The sequence below is a fragment of the Micropterus dolomieu genome, linkage group LG21, assembly GCF_021292245.1.
Source record: "Micropterus dolomieu isolate WLL.071019.BEF.003 ecotype Adirondacks linkage group LG21, ASM2129224v1, whole genome shotgun sequence".
Classification (NCBI taxonomy): Eukaryota; Metazoa; Chordata; class Actinopteri; order Centrarchiformes; family Centrarchidae; genus Micropterus; species Micropterus dolomieu.
The window spans coordinates 26,304,356-26,313,605 of NC_060170.1; the positions used below are offsets into that span (position 1 = coordinate 26,304,356).

The window sequence follows — 9,250 nt, forward strand, 5'->3', positions numbered from 1 at the left end:
AGAAATCAATGAAACAAATTAATCCTTCGCAGGCTGCGGTGACACAGTAATCCATCATTCAGGGGGCGCTTTTACACACTGAATCAGGGAGCGAGGCAGGGAGGTGGAGAGACTGGGAGTTGGGGTGGGTGGAGGGTGTTGGTGGGTGCATGTTGGTTGAGGAGGGGTGGGGGAGAGCGAGACTAAGGCTCTGGGGGACAGGGGCAGACATCCACGCTCTGGTAACACAGGGGTAACGGTGGGTGGTGGCAGGGAATCAAGTGGCTCTGAGCCCTTCCTTTACATCCTTGAGCTGCCTGTGGACATACAGAGCAGGAGGAGGAGGAAAGGGACATAAACGCAATCAGCTGAACTGCACCATGGACATGACCACGATTACACACATACGCCTACACATATTTTCCATGTCGCTTGCTGCCTGCTTAAACCCCACCAAGTTTATGGCTGATGGTTATGAGAGGGGGATAGGAGAGCTTTATTATTTATTTACACTGGACATACAGGCACACACTGGTCATTAATGCGTGGACATAATTTGGATGTGAATGAATGGAGGGAGAAACGGGGCCATGAGGTGGAGTGAGAAAGAGAGAGGAATCGGTAAGAGACTGGAGCCCTGCAGTAATGTATGCACATACTGAAACCAGAAATTCCTCTCTTACCTTTCCTGCTGCACAGCTTCACTGTGTGGCATTGCATTGTTTCATTTCAATGTCAGAGCTATGTGCATTGTCCAAGTGATGACATATTATTTTGCATTGTAGATCATCATAACAACAGCCCTTGTTCTAGGAGGCCCCACCCACAGACATACACTGAACTCACTGCCCTCTTACCTAGGAAGGAAAAACACAACCCACCATTTTACTATTCAAAGCAGAGAGCTGTAAACATGCACCCAGATTCACCACAGTGATGCGCCAGTGCGCGGCCAATTAGAGCTCAGATCTAGCCGTGAGATTGAGTCATGTGATCAACGGCTCTGTGAGGAAACAGTCCTGTCCAGGCCAAGATCCATGTGAAGCAGCTGTACCCTCCGATGAATCACATAACAGACAACATCAAATGATATCACAATTCAACTGGGAGTGAAGAGAGAAAAATACACATACACGCATATCGGGATTGATGTGTTTTTATTAAGATCTTTTCTGTGTTGCATTGCCTTTTAATAGTATTACATCATTATGAAAGCAAGTTCAAGAGTGTGATCCACTCTGTGTTACTGTATCAGCCGGCTTTGTTGGTCTCCAGGCTCCTTTTGTGGCACCGTGGCTGCTCTGCTGACATTCATCGGAGGTGACTGTGTGTGTTTTTACAGCAGTGACTTGTAGCCAGAGCTCTGATGGAGGGTGGTGATGCTTAGGAAGCCGGGGTCATTCCATGAAAATAGTGACTACAGTAACACAACAAGCAGAAGCATTATTTGGCGTGTCATTGTAATAGAGGGTGCCACTTACCTTAACCAGCTTTCCGAAGAGGAATACCAATACCCCCCCTTTTCCCCTTAAAGACACAGGTGGTAGCATTCTGTGGAACGGCATGTTAGAAAATCAGAAGAAAATAGTGAGTGGAGGAAAAAGGGAGGGAGGGGGCGAATGTGCTGGGTGGAGAGAGAAGGGAGGGAGAGGCTGAGATTGGGCAGGGTGGTGCAGCAGAGAGGAAGGGTAAAGGGAGCAAGAGTGGTCAGAGAGCAGAGAGAAGGTGAACATGGACAGGGAGGGTAGGGGAAGAAGTGAAAGGATGGAAAAATGTGGGGATATTGCAGCAGAGTGGATGGTGTGAGGGAGGCAGAGTGAGAAATGTTGCCGGAAATGCTAGAGCCAGCAGCGTGTGTAAAAAACCACACTGCAACATTTCTCATCCTTGACATCACTGACAAGCTTTCCAAACGCACACAGTGTGCTTTCAAAGTGCTGGCTTGTAATAGCCAAATCTTTGACACAGCTTCTCCTCTAAGATCACACTCTTTTGTTTTCTTTCCGTCTGTGAACAAGGCAGATGTCGGGGACATTTAATTTAACCAATGTTGTAATTCTTTAATTTGAAGGGTGTGTGCTGTAAGATTCCCACAGCAAATACAATAAAACATGTTTGTTTGTAATGACTCTGACTCTCTCCAAGTCGTGGAAGAGACATACTGAGAGGAGTGAAGGGGTGAGGAATGACGGATATGAGGGGAGGGGAGGAGGAGGACATAAGATTGGTGTGGAATGTTTGCAGTTCTGGCCAGAACTCGACCATCTCATTTGTCAGGGCTTGACCCCAACTGTGGGGTCAAAGGTCAAAGGAACATCTGAGGGAAACCGACTTGGCTATTACACGCACACACACACATACACTCAGACAAGTAAACACACAAACATGTGTGAGAGTATCTCTCCTTTGCTGTCCTTCAGCACGTTCACACATAATTTAAGCTCATGCGCAGTACGTCTGTATATATCACCATTAATATCCATCCTAGTCTTATTTGTTTTATTAATACTGAATGTTATGTTGACCTCTAGCTATGAAGAAGATCAGCTGCCAGTTTCCCAAAAAGCATACTGTGTTTTTTTCCAAAACAAACCATTGAGAAAGAATTTGGGCTCCCGGATGCTTGGATTCATTTCTGAGTAGAAAAGCTTGGAATAGTACTTGATAAACACTCCAGTAATGTACTTAGTGAAAAGACAAAATGTGAACTGAGCAATAAAATTCAGAGTGCAGCCTCTTTAAATCTATTCTGGGAGTGACTATTAATTTGCCGTTAATGTTATATTTACCACATGCATGGTTAAGTACAATAAGCTTGTCAGTGCAGGGCTGTCATATCAAGTGATCCCAACACTCATACTAAGGAGTGGTATCACCGTCACTGTCCTATAATCAAACAGCACTCGCCATAAATTACATCTCATCCCAGCGTCAGTCCTCTCACCACACAGACACGTCCTACTGAGTTTCCGAACGCCCGGCCGCCATGTCGCTCTCTACCTGCGAGGAGACACAACACAAACTCAGTTAGAAAGGGCAAGGTTAGCCCCACTGAATCACTCACACAAACTCTGCTTCAGGTTTCAAATTAAAGTGAGGATACAGCGGGCAGTGGAAATGCAGGTGGCCTGCTTCACCGACCGACATAATCACAGGACACCTGTGAGTTACATGACATTAAGACAATGGCTGACAGCCACACCTTTTCACACTGAAAATGGTAAATTGAGTTACTATTGAGCTTTATTAATGTATCTGCAAATCTAGATTAGCATACACTTACTGTCAATGGCTGTTCCCTGGTTGCTCTCTTCTGCACCCTCTGTTAGGAAACAAATTGTTCATTTTTCTTGTTTAAGGAAAGGGCAGCCTATTTCGCTTTTTTTCTGCCCTGAAAAAGAGACAGGTAGCTGATATTCATGGCTTTGAGATGCATCTTAAATCTTACACCTTTGTCATTCTTTGGCCGGAGACATCAAACAGGTGCTATGAATAATTTATCTTAAGAGTTTCACATTGATAAGGTCACAATCTGCCAGGTCTGGACACTAAACACAGGCCACCTTCTCTTCACTGTCTTTTTACACACATGTGCCCACACATGCAAACACCAGACACACACCTTTCAAATGAAAATACAGAAAATCTCAAGAGGGGTTTTGTGCGTATGTGGGGGTGTGAGAGAGGGGTGTCTTTTGCTTTAAAGATTTTTTTTGACTGTGCTTTCACTTAGAAATGTATGACATTTGAAAAAATGATATTTCACCCAATTGCTGTGTTGGTTAATCAGTGCTATATTTTAGAATTATAATAAATTATATTTCACAGTTATTTCTGAGGGTAGAAATGAAAGTAGAATTTTGATTACTGCTTCATGTCCCTATATGTATGCATTTTGTGGCACAAAATATTTTCAAGGTTGCCAAACATAAACAAATTAATGTTTTTCACTCAAACTGCCTCTGAGAGTTTGTGGGGAAATAATTTTCTGTTCTCTCTGTACTGAACTAGTGTGCTCAGTCATTTTCATCTCCAGCATACTGATGGTTCAGCTACACTACATTTCTAATTAAGACCCTGCTGTGTGTTGGTTTTGGGGAAGGGTGGGGGGGGGGGGGGGGGGGGGGGGGGGGGATGCAGTACTGATGTGATGCCACTCATTTAGTTACAAAACAAAAGTTAAACAAGTTCAACCACAAAGGGGGTCAAACTCTGACCCAGTGTCAGCAATCATTGCAAGGCATCATAGCCAGCAGTCTAAACAACAATCTATTATAGTTAAGTACTTATAAGAGAAAGATAAGTAATTTGTTTATATGTCTCAATAAACAATCACATCCTCCTTCAGCTTTGCTCAGATTAATATGTGTTTGATTTAAATTTACAAACTATGTATATATATATATATATATATATATATATATATATATATATATATATATATATATATATATATATATATATATAGGCCAGCATATAAAGGTAGGTAAACTTATAGATGGATCCACAATCCACAACACCAGTGACAGGACACTTAATGATCCGTGAGCTTTGTCATTTTTTTTGCTCTTTGAAAGCACACATCACTCCTCCACCATGTTGACCCCCCTTCTTCTCTCTCTCTCTCTCTCTCTCTCTCTCTCTCTCGCTCTCCTTGTTCGCTCCCCTAATAATCGCAATACTTCTTAAAAATTGTTTTGCACTCCTCTGTGTCGGAGGGTAATCTCGCTCTTTTGTCGCTGAGCTATATTTCTACTGTGTGTTGTCGGATAATGTGAGGATGGGATGAAAGGTAATCTGCGTGCAGAATTCCTAAAGCTCCCTTATCCTTGTTGAATTTCTCAAGAATTCCACCTTTGCCCTCCGGTTTCCCTGAAATAAATTACTTTAAGAGTGAGATGCCTTCGCGCACCCCCGTTTGGGTCCCGGTTTTTTCATTGCCTTCTTTAAATGCAGTCAAACAGGTATTAAGTCTTATTTTAATTCAGTTTTTTCCTTAAGGCTGCATCGCTCCCTGGATACTTCACGGGCATTCAGGGAATAAGAATAAATGATTTCTCAAACTTGCATAAAAATAGAACTCACAATAGCTATAAAAACGGTGTTGTTTTGATCATTTATGATTACAATACTGCAATAAGTTGACATAGTAGCCTAATATAAACGTTTTTAAACTTAACCACCGGCCTGATAAGACATTTTTCCCTGTCAGTTAATTTTCTGTTATGCTTAGTTTACTCTGTGTGTTTCCCTTTGCTGCTGATTGATATACGCTAGGCTACCTTAAGAAGTAGACTGCACACGTTGTTGAAAATCTGTTTCCCTTCATTGCTTCTGGTGCTTAAAGTTTTGGTTTTTGGTGTACTACGAAATTACAGTGTTTGCACTGTGGAACCACGAAGGTTTGGGTGCTAATGGATTTATAATCTCTGTCTCTGGGACCATCCAAAGTAATTAGCACATAGGCTCTGAAGAAATGATGGTTAGTGAGCAATAAAGCTATTGCCCATAGCTTAAACTGGCAGTCCCTCCAACTTAACTCCAACCTCAAACCTAATTGAGAACAAAAACGGCAGTGACTTTCCCAATTATATTCTGGGATGCAAAAACTCTGGAAAGCGACTTTCATTCATCCCTTCTTAAACCGAGGGATCTCAAATCTCTGGAGACGCGAGGCCATATTAAAAATAATGAGGAAATAAACAATAATATTTACATTCAAACTAGGATGACTGGAGAGTATGCAATGTTACAATTAAGCTCAGTCATTTTGGAGAAAAAAATAATAAATAATAAGCATACGCAATATTATGATGAATTACAGTACACAAAAAGTTAAATCTACCCTGAATATATATTGCTGTCTGCATTTGTCGGTTTTAAACTGATAAGTAAACTTTCCCTGTTTTGGGGAGGAACTTTCCAGTTTCCAGTAGCCTAATAATTAATGTTATTTTGTGAACTCTTGTTGCCTGTTATGCTTGGTCTTAAATGGCTGTAGCCTATAGGCTCAACGATATTTCCACTATTTCTCACGAATGGCCTTTCCATTAAGAGCGATTAGATTATGTCTATTGAAAGTTGCTGATCCATAAAAAAAAAAGCCAGCGGATAAAAGGCGATTTCAAGTGACCTTCCCGTCCCTTTCACACCAATCTGAGCCCCCGGAATAATTTGGGGATCAGATTTGGACAAAAAGAAGCACCCCCCCGCCCCCCCACACCACCACCACCACCACCCTACCCCACCCCCGCAAACACACCCCTCAACCCCCTCCTCCCCTTTCAACACACAACCACTCAAAACAACAAAACCTCCAAGTCAAACATAAGAATTAGTTAGATTATTTTTTTTATTGGGACATGCAAATATATGATATCGTCAGTGTTTGTTCTGTGTTTAGCGCAGGTCACAGTCATAATTCTCCCTTTTTCCAAGTGCCATTTTTTAAGTACAGCCTGAAGAGGAGAAAAGTTACACTAACTTTATTGTAGCAGCTAAGTTCTCACTTATAAAACCATGTCAAAATCACAGTTGTTTCAAACAGGTCGAGAACTTTAAATGTCACTTTAGATTTCAGTTGAAGTTTTAAAAAAAAGACATTCGCCCTTGTTGCCCATCTAAAACAGCATAAATCATTATGCCAATGCAGGGTTACTGCTTCCACACATCGAAAGCAAATAATCCGTGAACCCTTTTTCAAAAACAAATTCTGCTCAAAACATATCGTTGAAAGATAGTCATGGGACTTAACGTATCGTCTTAAGCTATTGTCAATGTGACATGTAGGCTATGGTGTAAGATAGTATGCATCTATGTCTTGTTTCAGTTTTATTTCCAAATGTAAAAGACATTCCCCTTACATTAGTGTGCTCACGTGCTCGGGAAATGTATATAACTGTAAAATAATCTACAAATGAGCATCTACAATAAATAACAGGTGAAAATGTGTAATGCCATTGTCTGCAGCGCTTTAGTGTTTACTTACTAAATCTTATGTGACTTAATTATTAATGAAACCAACGTTAGTGACAAACTACTCCATACTACACAGAAGCACAGTCCAACAAGTGTAAAGTTATTTAGAAGGTTTGCAGCTGTGTCTTATTTCCACACAGGCTGGACTTGACTATTAATCGGTGTTGGTTATTCAAACAAACAGCCAGGACCCACCATGGAGGTGTGCAACGATGCTCATAGCTCCACGCCTAAAGGTGTCCATCACTTTATTCGTTTTGGTTGTTTTGAATGCTTGTAATTTTGCAGGCAGACAGTTGAAGTCGCAGGGATCAGCATCAGCTGTATGTGGGCCTCTAGCACGGGGTCCAGAAACACAACACTCCCGTGTACACAGGAGAGGCGATCAGCCTCCTACAATGCATTTTTGCTATATGCTATGGTTATAACCCTGATGTGATTACATGCAATAAATAATAAACAGACCCTCGATCATTTATAAATCTCTAAGTTACATCTGTTTGCATCTTTTTAAATGCTCTAAAACGCGTCCTTGTAGTCATCTGTTGTTTTATTGGGGGCCTTGCACTTGTGACCTCACTGTTTTCCCAACTGATTGCGCTGCTTGTTGGTTTCAGCTGTATTGAACTGCATTTCGCGAGCATTACAACGTCCTAATATATATGTGTAAGTTATTAATCATCATAGATTTGGCTAAAAATGTTATGTGATTTATATAAATGTTGAACAAATAAAGTCATTTGACAAAACTACCATACAATGGACATTTAAACAGCCCTACACAATCTATTTGTGATTATTCAATTTAGATGAAAATAGAAAAAGTCAGATTAAAATTAAATATTCCAACATCACTAAGTATCTGCTGCAAAGCAAAGTATTATATGTAAGGTGGATGCAAATGCGCAGTTGCATCATTTCCTGAAAGACGTGTTTAATAATCTTGTGATAGCCTAATGTGATTGTTTACAGGTTTTCAATAAGTTAACATATTATGAAGCCTTGCATATTTTGTTCACATAAGGAAAGGTAGTATACTTAATAAATTGGACATGAGAGATAAATGTTACTTGGCTCACGTAAAATTAATTAGCATGAACCTTCAGCAGGAGGATTAGGTTAAATGTTATTATATAAGGCTATTTTACAAAGCTGATTGACGTGCAGTTTGTCCTGGAATAAGTTAACCTGGCCTACATTGCTACATCATTCATTTTATATCAGTTTCCATTACAATCCCTTTGCATCAATAATGCTGCTTTGATAAATCACAGTGTTTGTCATCTTACATTTCCTCACTGCAGCCTGTGCTGACACACAATGCGTTCTTTCTGGTGCAGGAGATTTTCTGCCAATCTATAACATTTGCATCTGACAGTATAGTGGCTAAACTGGCATTTGGAAAGCAGTGTAAAAGATGGGCAACGGCTTGCCTCCTTGATCAGCCTTTTATTCGGTGACACTATCGCTGAGACAAACAGCCTCCTATCGATCTTTTCATTATGTGTTCAAACAACAAATAGCCTAGCAGGTGAGGTGCACGGGACGTAAGAGAAAAAGCTCCCACGTCCAGCGGCACTACAACCAGCCTGTAATAACATTACTATCTGATGTACAAATCAGTGAGGACAGCTCAAAAACGGGCAAACGACTGTCGGTGATCGGTAATAATGTGGAGAAAAGACGCGACTCTCCCCTAGTTAAAAAGTTGTGACTCTTACACCGTCCGGGTCGGCTACATGGTTTAAAGTTAACGGTCATGTGGCGTGCCACAGAGAATTTAGGCTTGCATTTACAGCCACGCGTGTGTAGCGTAGAAGTGAGAAATAAATATTGTACTTGCCTTATTGATGGCTGGTTTTATCAAGGTAGAAAGCCGCTCCTCTGCTAGTAACCGCCGCCGCCGGTGCTTCTTCTTTTAATGTCCTGCTGTCCACTTTCTCCTTTTTCTCTTGCCGTTTCCCAGCTTTCTATTAGAGCCCCTACCCTGCTCCCATTCGCTGTCCCTCTCACTCTCCTCTTCTCCCGCGGAGCCTCTTTCCAATCTGTGGAGTTAAATCTTAATGATACACTTACAGAAAAAATTCTTTGTCCGATTTAATCTTATTGGTTTCACCTTTTCAAAGAGCTGGAGATATGGCCGGGGAGTTTCAGTGGAGTGTCCGACACAGGGACGGGAGAGAGAGCTCTCTTGTTGAATACTTAAAAAACAACCCATCCCTCCTATGCGTTTCCAAAGGGGGCACTTGCATATTTACGCTCCATTATATCTGCTATATCGCTCTGTAGTTTA

The 9,250-nt window shown here is 41.3% G+C and overlaps 1 long non-coding RNA gene across 1 annotated transcript; it reads right to left on the reverse strand.

Annotated features, from left to right (window-relative positions):
* Positions 1 to 1,119: 1,119 nt before the first annotated feature.
* Positions 1,120 to 4,069, reverse strand: LOC123960733. Its single transcript, XR_006822592.1, has 2 exons — positions 3,263 to 4,069; positions 1,120 to 2,979 (listed from the first exon to the last, which is right to left on the reverse strand). It is a non-coding gene; the product is annotated as an uncharacterized LOC123960733 (long non-coding RNA).
* Between the last annotated feature and the right edge of the window lie 5,181 nt (positions 4,070 to 9,250).